The sequence below is a fragment of the Pipistrellus kuhlii genome, unplaced genomic scaffold (assembly GCF_014108245.1).
Source record: "Pipistrellus kuhlii isolate mPipKuh1 unplaced genomic scaffold, mPipKuh1.p scaffold_m20_p_15, whole genome shotgun sequence".
Taxonomy (NCBI): domain Eukaryota; kingdom Metazoa; phylum Chordata; class Mammalia; order Chiroptera; family Vespertilionidae; genus Pipistrellus; species Pipistrellus kuhlii.
In genome coordinates, this window is record NW_023425460.1 from 15,347,541 (window position 1) to 15,360,376 (window position 12,836).

At 35.3% G+C, this 12,836-nt stretch overlaps 1 protein-coding gene across 12 annotated transcripts in view; it reads left to right on the forward strand.

Annotated features, from left to right (window-relative positions):
• The window catches only part of JMJD1C (jumonji domain containing 1C), a 183,760-nt gene that overhangs the window by 102,703 nt on the left and 68,221 nt on the right, over positions 1–12,836 (forward strand). The window lies entirely within an intron of this gene.

The window sequence follows — 12,836 nt, forward strand, 5'->3', positions numbered from 1 at the left end:
AAATAAACAGAAAAGTCAAACCAACATCTTATAGACTGTATAATGGATGTATGTTAAATTTACTAAAGCAGCATACCATGGTGTTGTTAATTCTATTTTTTCGTTCCTTTTGCACACAAATTAGTTTTGGCTTCTCCCTTTTAGATTTCCTGATCTTGCTTGGCTGAAGTTAACTTTGAAGTAAAGGGGTAAGGGGAAAAGAGAGGAAGTAGGAGGGAACTCTGCATATTCTCCTGTCTTTTAGCTGCCTGTGAAAGAAGGGGGGGAAAAAAACGAACAATTTATTTTTAAAGATGCTTTTTATAGGTTTGGGTTTGTTGGGTTTTTTTTTTTGTTTTTGTTTTGTCATTTGAGTTATGATTTCTTTAGTATTGTTACTTTACTTTGGAGGGTGATTACAAACGTTTAAAAACGTTTCCATTAAAAAGTAAAGTTATGGTCAAATGAATATAAAAACTAGTTTGAAGTATGTCATTGCACTTTTAGCATGATTTTGAAATCATCTTGCCTTGGATTTTGGCTTCTGGTCATTAACACCTACAGTTTCATATTGGTTGCTTCAGAGAGGATATAAAAATTAATTTTTACCTGAAAATTGTACATGACTGATACCAATTCATCTGGATTTTGTCTGCCTTATTGGTCCAGAATTTTCCAGGGATAACAATCCTCTTTGCTTTTATTGGTAATGGAGGAATAATACAAAAAGTACTAATTTAAAACTATTAGAGATTTGAAGCAGAATGTGCCTGTTCAAAATTATGCTTTATGTTTATTTTATTGTATTTTTAAAATTAATTGTTGTTAGACATTTTTCACTGTAATAGGGTAGAATCATCCTAGACCTGAAGGAATGATTCTATCTGAAGTTCTGGGTTATAATAAACTGATCAAAGTTTAGATAAAAGATTATTAATACTATAGTGTCTGTCATCACAGAATATAGACATTGAACTACCTTATTAAACATTAGATATTATTGTACTGTGAATTGCTGGTGAAAGGGGAAAAAATGGATGGAACAACCCTGAGTATTTTCTTACTACCTGGACTAAATATTACCTAAAAATTTGAACAGAGAAGAGTCTTACATTATTTAGTTAATGGATGTGTCTAGACTTTAACAGATCTGTATATCTATCATTCTGTAGTCCTTCAATGAGAAAATTCATTTCCCCTTTTGAGTCCATTTTGGTCCACAGTTTTCCCATCATTGATTTGTATAAATTTATTGGCTTGGGTTTCAGAATATCCCTGAGATAGTTGTTGCTCAGTATACCTGGTTTACTAAAAATAACTCAATTGTCCAGGAGAAGTTACTAGTAGTTTAAACAGTGGAGTGTAGCAGAGATTTCTTCCCCCTCCCCCAAATTTTTGTTTTTATCCTATGGAGTTCGAAATTGCTTCACAACCAAGATGAGATAATATGATTGAGGGTGAAATTTAGCCCTTAGTCAAATAAGGTAAACAATTATTTGAGCCCTGGATGGTTTGGCTCATTGGACAAAGCATCAGCCTGGGACCTAAGGATCCTGGGTTTGATTCTGGTCAAGCACATGTACCTCAGTTGCAGGCTCCGCACCTGCAGGAGGCAACCAATCAATGTGTTTCATCGGTATTTCTGTCTTTGCCTTTCTCTTCCACTCTCAATGGACAAATATCCTCAAGTGAGGATTTTTTTAAAAACCAGTTAGCTGGTTGTTACTAGTCAAATGTTATATTTTGAATTAAATTAAATGTTTGCCATAAGACAACCACTGACAAGTTTAAAAATCTTGTTGGTAGTAACATGTCTTATAAGCACATTTCCTCCTGCAGGTACTAAGATGATACTGCTAATAGTTTACAGAGGAAATAGACAGAATTTTGTGTTAGTATTGTTTGGGTGGGTAGAAGAAAAAAAAAACACGAAACTTTTTCTTTACTCTCACTTCAGATATATTACTTTAGTATTTTAAAACTATAACGTTCTTACAGAGGAAATGGGAATTTGACCTGGTCCAGGATTTATTAGTGTAATTATATAAATGGTTCTGTCCCAGAATTCCTCTGATTTGTTTCCTTTTCTTTCTAGTATTAAAAATTGCTATATCCCTATTAATTTTACTAAAAGAAAAAAATAAATTAATTTCCAGAAACACCCAGCAAACTGTTGCTATTTGTTAAGATAAAAATTTAGGTTTTTAAAAAATTTTGAAATGATAATTAAACTTGATTTTAAGAGAAATGTTTTGTAAGAATTATTTGAAACACTGGATATGGAAGTAGAACCACCCACACCCGCATACCACCATAAATGAGAGCATCTGCATTGTAGTTGTGATTTAGAGAAGTAGGGACTAGAGAGCTCTTGGTGTTCCACTGACTTTTGATACTTGGTTTTTCCCCAAAAAATAAGTCTTTAAATGGAAATTTTATGCTTAGGTTTACTCCTATTTTTTTTAAGTGTCTGGCCTTGGAAGTATTTTGCTGACTTGATTCATTTAACAGTTATTTAAATTTTGTGGTTTTCCCATTCACAACATCCTGCTGGTTGCTTAATGTTTTAAAAAGTTGATAAAAGTGTAAGTCCTTTTTCCCCCCCAATGAGTTTGTTATATTCTATGCTAAGAACTTATATAAAAACAATTTCCTTGAAATAGCTTGATTTAAGAAATAAATACGTAGTAAAAACAAAGAAAGAAGTCAGTAAAGATTGCAATTGTAAAGAAGTCTCATGAAGGAGGTAAAATTTGGAATGGAATTCATCGTAACAGAGATGGAAGTGCAAGAAAGGGAGCCTAATGCAGACATTTGGCAGAAAGGACAGCATGCTCGGTGATAGAGAAGGAAGATTTAGGGGAAAGTAGAATAACAGCCTAGCTAGAGAAGAGTTTATTTTAAAAATAGGCATCATACTAAATAAATAAGTATTCTGGGGCCAGAAGAAAATGATCACTAAATACAGTTACTTTTATCTTATAGGCCATATGAATTATTAGAAGTTTTAAAGCAAGAGAGTAAAAAAATTATCTCCATTGTTTTGTAATATATCAGAAGCAGTTACTTAACTGGGTCTTTACTAGTCTTTTGTCTTAGAGAATCATCAGTCTAGCATAATTTTGATGACCATGAATTTTCAAGTCAATTCATGCAAATATGGCTTCAAATTCAAGCTTTATTGTTTGTTAGTTTGTGACATTGGGAAAGTCTAAAGCATTCTAAATAAATGGTTTCTTCATCTATTTGATAACCATATTACCTCCCTTTTGGTTGTTATGAAGAATAAATAAAATGATAAAGAGTTTATTACTACATAGAAACTGTTCAGTAGAAGGTAGCTATTTATACATGCCCTAAATTTCCATTTTTGTAGATGTTATCTTAAACCTTTTTGCTAGATATTTAAACTCTTCCTACAACCATTGGACATTATTCTGCCCCTCTTACTTTTAACAATCTTATTTGTCTTCTCTGGGGTTCTTACTATTCTTTTCTGTAGCTGGTGCTAGATAAACTATCACTCTCAGTATAAGCTATGGTCAATATAAAACACAGACCATGTCTTGGTAGTGTTTTTTCTTCTCCCTTTTTTTTTTTTAATTTATAAGATTCCATGGTGGTTTCTTAAACAATTCTTTTAAGAAACTTATATTTAAAAGAATTTGGAACCCTTGTGTGGTATTACCTTCCACAAAGCATACTTTTTTCCCCCCACAGGGAAATATAGCTATAAGCTCCATTTGCTGCCGATAGTTATTTGTATTTCAAAAAGTGTAAGTGATAATTTAGGCAAGTAACAGAATTATTTGTTGGTGTGTGTGTGCGCGTGTGTGTGTAAGTTTGTTTGGCTTTGGGCTAATAATGCTATGTAGATAAGTACTATAAGTTTGGAAGTCCTCTCGAAAACTTGAATAAGAATTGAACTAAATGACTTTTGAGGTTCCTTTCAGAACACTTGGAGCCATAAGAAATGTCTGGCTTATTTTAGTCTCATGGATGAGAGACATTCAACCTAAATCTAGGTTTATTTTTAAAGAGGCGACTAATGAGTTTAGGCAGTGCCAATGCAAATCACAATTATGTAAAATAATTGTTTTTATTTAAGCAGTATTGTTTGGATTAATATTACTTAATGACAGCTTTGTATTCTGTATTTTGTAGATTTGTTTCTGAATTGTATTTTGACAGAAGTGAGCACATTCTCAATTAGTCCCTGAGTTTTTATATGCATTCTTTTATTTCACTTTACCTTCATATTAGCATTTGATTGAAATTTACATATGCCTTCTTGCCATAAAGTCATTAAAAATGAGTACTGTGAGCTTGTAGCATGAAAATACACTGTATCATGAGTGTGAAAAATAAAGGATCATAGCCATAGCTATGAATTGACTGCTGGTGGAATATTGGTAGGATCAGCATCTGTCAGAAGGCAATGGCCTGGGGGTGGTCTAGGAGATGAGGCCAGAGCAGGAAGCTACTATTGTGTCGTACTTGGCTTTTTTCCATTTCTAATCAAAAGTGACAGCTTGCAATAGTGGAACCAAGCTGAAACCTAAACAGTAGAATGAACTATAAGAAAAGGGGAACCAGTAGCTAAAACAGTCATTGTACTTCCTTATTTAAGTGGGCTTTTTTAAAATTTGAAGTTGGTACATCATGTTTTAATATTTAGTAATTTTGCCCTTACTCTGTTTAAATATTCCTTTGTCTCCCATCTGCAGATTTTATATAGGCATAATTTCAAAGTTAGTTATAAATATGCTTACTAAAGTCCCATTAAATCCAGGTATGTTGATTTTTCCCAAACTCATATCTTCTGCCATTAAAAGGGGAGTTCTTAATTTCTAAAAATTGATTGCAAAACTTGCGTGTTGAAGATGTACCCATGGAGTCCAAGAACATGTTATTTTGACTGAAATTTGGCGCAAGTGTGAGCTGTTCTGCAATATTCAGATTAAAAACACTCATAAGTCACAGTCTGCAATAGTTCTTTCTTAGTACCAAATCTGTTACGATCATATGCTGAAAAATCTGCCAGACTCTTTTTAATTTTTTGTGCCTGCTGTTAGGAATTTAAAGTATGTGAAATTATGCTGTAGACATCAGATTTCAAATATTCTAAGCTATCACTAGTTACCATTTAGAAGGATTTTCTTGTTTCTGCCAGTCAAAATGTATTAATATTTTTTTTTCTTGCTAAAACACAGCCATATTATTTATTTATTTATTTCCACCATCTATCTTCTCTGTACCCTCACAGCCATATTATTTAAAATCTGAAAACTAAAAGCTTTTTCCCCCAGTTTGTTAACATTTTACATTTGTAAAGTTGAATAGTTTCCAGACTATTTTCATGTTCATTATTTTGATTGATTTTTATGTTAGCCCATGAGAACAGGTTATTTTATTATCTTAGTTTTGTGTAATGCCTTTGGGTTATATAAATTTATTTAACTTATACAAGTCTTTGGTAAATAACTTACAAATAAATGGGTAGCAGAAATAGAAGCTCACTTAAATTAAAAAGGGTTGTGGGATATTATAAATATTAACAGGAAATGTCATGGACATCCATAGCAGGAAAGTACAACTAAAGCTTATTCAAAATGGAATTAGGAACTAGAAAGTCAGGAACTCGAGTCACATATTCTATTCCTTCTTTTATCCCCTTCCTCAATCTCCTTTCTGCAGACAGGTTTCTTCTGCTTACTCATAAGTTTTGCTTCTCATAATACTAGTTTCCATGTGACTTGTGTGTGTCAGTGTTTATTCTCCCACCTACCCCACCCTTATAAGATCTAATATTTGTGTTTCTTAGTAAAACTAGAGATAGAGTAAAGGGGAATGGAAGGCTTTGAAAGAAGTAGTAAGAAATACGAGGTAGGGAAAATATACAATAGCAATTTCTATAGGCAAAGAAAGTGAAATTTAGGGTCATTGTGACTTGGCATCTAAGTTCACACAGCTAGTAGTAACCTAAACAGAACTTGTAACAAAAACTTTAGAATCAAAGATATTAGTTCTATACCACTCTGCCTTTATGCCATCAAACAGAAAGTATCTTTTATTTGCACATTATTCTTTTGCTTGCCACTTTATTTTTTTTTTAGAGTTGACATATTTCCTAAATATAAAATTAATTTCTTTACTTAATTTTATGCCTGGACAACTTCTCTAGACTTTTCAATCACTGGCATCAATCTGTACTCCAAATCTGTGTATTATTTTCAAACTCATTTGTTCCCTAGGCCAGTGGTCGGCAAACTGCGGTTCCTGAGCTGAGGTTTGCCGCTCTGTTGACTAATGAGTTTGCCGACCACTGCGTAAGGCATTACCCTTACCCAGAAGTTTTGACTTCAAGTTAAAGACATTAGTACATTATTAAAATGTTTAAGTGTTTTTCCCTAAAGCAGTGGTCGACGAACTCATTAGTCAACAGAGCTGCAAACTACACTCATGAGCCGCGTTTGGTGAACACTGCCCTAGGCAGAGAATCCAAACAGATGAAGATGTTTTGCACTCTCCCTATTTTCTCAGCTGCCTAGTTTTTTTTTTTTCTGTTGGGCATATAGGTAGTTATTTTGTAGTCCTAGATTTGCTCAAAGTTTAAAAAAAAATTACTTTAAAATGAAGCCGTGTCTTGCCATAAGGATTGTTTCTGAAATCCAAGTCTTCCTATATTGTAGACTAAAGGCAAAACATGAGCAGTAGGCCTTAGTCAATAACTAATAAGTCTTGGGGCTGTTTATTCAGATATTTGAGGGCCTCCTGTTTTATTTTCAGGAAGATATTATATATACCCTGCCTTCATAGAGCTTACAATCTAATGGGGGAAACACACATATAAAAATATAGAGGCAAATGTAGTTAAGTAGCAGATACCAAGGAGGTATATCTAACCTGGTTGTGGGAGAAATATAAAGGGAGATGTGTAATTTACAAATGAATAGGGGTTTGTATTTTTAGAATAAGTGATTCCTAAATTATCTCAGAATGAATATTAATGAGCTAAGCCACTAGGACAACAGGAAGGACTAGTTAAGTACATGGAATCAAAATAATAAGCAGAATGTGTGTTTCGATGGTCCCCTTGCAGAAACCCTAACTATACCTTTCCTGCAAAAGTGGATGTCCGACGACCCGTTTAGGCCCGAGCCTGCAAAAGTGAAATGATGATGAAGGAGCCTTTTAAATCATATTTAGTTGGGTTAGCCACCTGGGTGTGGATCAGGTCTAAATGAGCAGTAGGACATCCCTCGAGGGGTCCCAGATTGGAGAGGGTGCAGGCTGGGCTTGAGGGACACACCCCCCATGCACGAATTTCATGCACTGGGCCTCTAGTGTGTGTGTGTGTATCTAATATGCTAAGTGTCCAACCATTTGACCAGTAGCTATGACATGCACTGACCACCACAGGGCAGATGCTCAATGTACAGGCATGGAAACATGGAACAGACTGACGAATCTTAGAGGGGAGGGGGAGGATGGGGAAAGATTAACCAAAGATCTTTATATGCATACTAGAGGCCTGGTGCACAGATTCATGCAGCGGTGGGGTCCCTCTACCTAGCCTGTACCCTTTTGCAATCCGGGGCCCCTTGGGGGATGTTGGGCTGCCATTTTGGCTCGATCCCCGCAGGCCAGGCCGAGGGACCTCATCAGTGTATGAATCTAGGCCTCTAGTTAAATAATAACTCCCCATTTCTCAATACTCTCTTCTCCACAGCCCCAGGTAGCTGTTGCTCTACTTTTCTGGTCTGTACTTTCTTTACCTATTCTAGATACCATATATAAGTAGAATTATATAATACTTGTTCATCTTTTTGTGGTTGGTTTTTTGTTTTGTTTTGTGTTGTTTTTTTTTACTGGCTTATTTCACCTATTATGTCTTTAAGTTTCGCTTGTGTTATAGCATGTCAGAATTTCTTTTTATGGCTTTATATTTTATTTTATGTATGAATCACATTTTGTTGATAGATCTATTGGTGGACATTTGGTTTGTTTCCACCTTTAGCTATTATGAATAAGGCTATTCTGAACATTGATATACAAATATAAATTTCAGTCTTGCCTTTCAGTTTTATTTTGTTTTGTTTTTTAATTCTTTATTGTTTAAAGTATTACATAAGTCTCTTTTTTCTCCTATTGACCTCTCCCTGGCCATCCCCACCACTCAGTGTGTGCCCTCTTCTTTACCCTCCAATCTGTGTTCATTGGTTTTGCTCTTATACATGCATACAAGTTCTTTGGTTGATCTCTTATCCCCTCATCCCATGCCTTCCCTCATAAGTTGAATAGTCTGTTCGATGCTTCTATGACTCTGGTTCTATTTTGGTTCCTCAGTTTATGTTATTCATTATGTTACACAAATGAGTGAGATTTATTTTATTACTGTTATATTTCTCAAGTTTCATCCATGCTGTTTTAAATGGTAAGAATTTCTTTCTCTCTCTTTCTTTTTTACAGCAGCATAGTATTCCATTGTGTAGATGTACCACAGTTTTCTAATCCACTCATCTGCTGATGGGCACTTAGACTGTTTCCAAATCTTAGCTATGGTAAATTGTGCTATGAACATAGGGGTGCATATATCCTTTCTCTTGGGTGTTTCTGTTTTCTTGTGATATGCATTGAGTGGCCAGATTATTATGATCTGTGAATGCATAATAATTTGGCCACTATGTGTGTGTGTGTGTGTGTGTGTGTGTGTGTGTGTGTGTGTGTATACATATATTAGAGGCCCCGTGCATGAATTTGTGATGGGTGGGGTATGACCAGCCTAGCCAGGGGCAGGAGACATGGGTAGTTCACTGTGCTGCCTGCTGGTCGAACTCCTGGTCGAGGGGACAGTTTGCATATTAGCTTCTTATTATATAGAATATACACTGAGTGGCCAGATTATTGTGCATTCAGAGATCATAATAATCTGGCCATTTAGTGTATTTTTAGAAGTGGGATTACTGGGTCAAATGGAAATTCCATTTTTAATTTTTTGAGAAAACACTATACTGTTTTCCACAGTTGCCTTTCAATTCTTAGGGACATACAGCTGAGAATGCAATTGTTGAAGCATTTGGAAATTTGTGTTTTAACTGTTGATAAAGATCCAAAAACTTGTTTTCTACAGTATCTGTACTATTTTAATTTTCACCAATAAGGTTTCTAATTTCTCAATATCTAAGAATACTTGTTTTTCATTTCCTTAATAATTGCCATCCTAATGGGTTCTTTGCCCATTTTTTAGTTGTTTATTTTTTATTTTTTTTAAATATATTTTATTGATTTTATACAGAGAGGAAGGGAGAGAGATAGAGAGTTAGAAACATCGATGAGAGAGAGTCATCGATCAGCTGCCTCTTGCACACCCCCTACTGGGGATATGCCAGCAACCAAGGTACATGCCCTTGACCAGAATCGAACCCGGGACCCTTCAGTCCCCAAGCCGATGCCCTATCCATTGAACCAAACCGGTCCCGGCTAGTTGTTTATTTTTATTGTTGAGTTTAGGAGTTTTATCAATCTCTTATCAAATAGATGCTTTGCAGATACTTTCTCCCATTCTTTGGGTTTTCTTTTCTCTCTTAATTTAAAAAACACTGAATTCTTTACAGTTTCTTAATAGTTTTTTTTATATAAAGTTTTTAAACATTTATGAAGTCCAGTTTATCTATTTTTTTGTTGCATATGCATATGGTATCATAGTTGAGAAATTAATACCAACTTCAGCATCATGAAAAATTTCATCCTAAGAGTTTCATAGTTTTAGTGCTTGTGTACATTTAAGCTTTTCCCAATTTTAATTAATTTTTAATATAGCTATAAGGCAAGGGTCTAACTTAATTTTTTTAATGTGGATATCCAAGTTTCCAACACCATATGTTCAAAATATTTGTCCTTTTCCTATTGAATATAATATTTGTGCCCCTGTTGAAAGTCAGTTGACCATTTATTCTAGAATTTATTTTTAAATATTCATTTATTTATTTATTTTACAGAGAGGAAGGGAGAGAGAAATAGAGAGTTAGAAACATCGATGAAAGCCGAAACCAGTTTGGCTCAGTTGATGGAGCATCAGCCTGCGGACTTAAGGGTCCCGGGTTCGGTTCCAGTCAAGGGCATGTACCTTGGTTATGGGCACATCTCCAGTGGGGGTGTGCAGGAGGCGGCTGATCGATGTTTCTCTATTTCCGATGTTTCTAACTCTCTACCGAATCGAACACGGGACCCTTCAGTCCGCAGGCTGATGCTCTATTCACTGAGCCAAACCAGTTTCGGATAGAATTTATTTCTAAGTTCTCTATTCTATTTTGTTAGTCTACATGTCTGTCCTTTTTAAAAATATATATATTTTATTGATTTTTCACAGAGAGGAAGAGAGAGGGATTGAGAGTTAGAAACATCGATGTGAGAGAAACATCAATTAGCTGCCTCCTGCACACCTCCCACTGGGGATGTGCCTGCAACCAAGGTACATGCCCTTTACCGGAATCAAACCTGGGACCTTCCAGTCCGCAGGTCGATGCTCTATCCACTGAGCCAAACCAGTTCCGGTTACATGACTGTCCTTAAGCTAATACCACACTGTTCTAATGACTTAGGGTACCACTTTATTTCACTTTTCTACAATTTCATAATTTGTCTAAATGATTGTTAAATCTTAAGATAAATCATGTGGAAGTATACAGTCTTGGAGTGTAACTCTTGTCATGTAAATTAATGGGCACAGACCTGCCTTTAGAGGTACATTTTTAAGATCCAATGAGTCCTAACCTGTTTGTCTCAATGGATAGAGCGTCAGCCTGAGGACTGAAGGGTCCCAGGTTTGGTTTTGGTCAAGGTTATGTACCTTGGTTGCAGGCACATCCCCAGTAGGGAGTGTGTGGGAGGCAGCTGATCGATGTTTCTCGCTCTCTATCCCTCTCCCTTCCTCTCTGTAAAAAACCAATAAAATATATATATATATATATATATATATATATATATATATATATATATATATATATATATTTTTTTTTTTTAAAGATCCAATGAAAAAAGAGGCAGTGATTATTGAACTATAACATAAAGACGTTCATTTATTGCTATGTGCCAGTAACTTTGCTAGATCCTAAGACTTAAAGACTTAAAATATTTGAGCCTCTTTCAGACCAGGGGCGAGACAAAATATAGTTATAGCAACATGCCAAAAGTTATAAAATAACTGGTTTCCGTAGTGTAGTGGTTATCACGTTCGCCTAACAAAAGTTATAAAATAGAGGTATATTCATAGTGTCCTATACTTTGGAATAACTAATGTAGTAATACCACATATTTTTGTCTTTTTCCTTTTCTTGGCTTTATTTTTCTCCGAAGGGCAAGGGGTTAGAACATGGGGAAAAGATAAGGAAAGCTAATAGTGTAAAAACCATTAAGATGTGTGTATCTGCCCTAGCTGGTTTATCTCAGTGAATAAAGTGTAGGCCTGGGGACTGAAGGGTCCCTGGTTCGATTCTGGTCAAGGGCACATGCCTGGGTTGCTGGCTAGATCCCCATTAGGGACCATGCAGGAGGCAACCAATCAATGATTCTCTCTCATCATTGATGTTTGTATCTCTCTCTCCCTTCTTCTCTAATAAAATAAATAAGTAATGGGAACACTTACACTAACTCCACTAGCGGATCTCATGGAAATCAAATGTGTTAACAAAAGAACTGAGTGTGTCACATAAGTGACCATGTAAAATGTGAGCAATAATCATTAAAAAAAAAAAAGATGTGTGTGCCTGCAAGCATTTGTGTCAAGGAAAGGGAGTGGTGTGAGGCTGGGTAGTTTTAAATTACTAATGTAATTTTGGGGGCAGGCAAATGTAAAATCCACAGGGCAGAGAAGCAGTATGGAAAGTCTGGCAAGAGTGTCTGCAGGTCGAATTCTTTTTCTTTGCAGGTCCTCATTCTTTTTCTTGAGTCCTTCGACTGATTGATGAGGCCCAAGCACATTATAGAGAGTAATCTGCTTTACTAAAAGTCTCTTGATTGAAATGTTAATTACATAAAAAAGTAACCTCACAGCAACACCTAGACTGGTGTTGGACCAGATAAGTAGATATCATAGCCTGGCAAAACTGACACACAAAATTAAGTCATAGGTGCTATTGATATTTTATTCTTTGCTTTGTAGTGTATGATAGGATGGTAGACATCTCTGTCTTTAGCACATTTAAATGCCTGTAGCTTGCTTCCCAGTAATTATGCTAATGGTAAAATCCCCACACATTTTTAGTGCACCCTCCTCTCCTTTTATTTAGAGCTATTGGATGTAGATTAAGACAATTGAAAAAGTGGAAGCCTTCAAAGCAGGCTTGTGAAGTCAGCATAGAAGAGAGGCCCCCAGTAGACAGTGGCCTACCAGTTCTACTTTCTCTTTAATCTTGATATTGTGATTTTTTTTCCCTGGCTGTCCATGACTCCTTACCTAATCAGGTTAATTCCAGATCAAATTTTTTATATCACTCATTTTTGTGTGTGTGAGGTTTTTAGGCCTCTTTACTTGATAAAAGTTAATTCTAAATGGGTAATATATTTCCATCTTATTTGCATTTAAATAGGGATATCCATATATCTCAAATTTACAAGTAGTGTAAGGTAATTTTGTTTTTAAATCCAGTGCTTTTCTAGATTTTTTTTTTTTTTCTGGGAAATAACATGTCATTGCTCCCCTCTGCCATTGATGCAATACCATTTTTGGATATGGAAAATTCTGTGTAACAACCAGGATGAATAAAATATCTGGATGCATAAGGTCCTCTCATGTATATATATAATTTTTAGGCTTAATGACCTTTAAAACATTTTTCAGTATATAAAGTATCAAA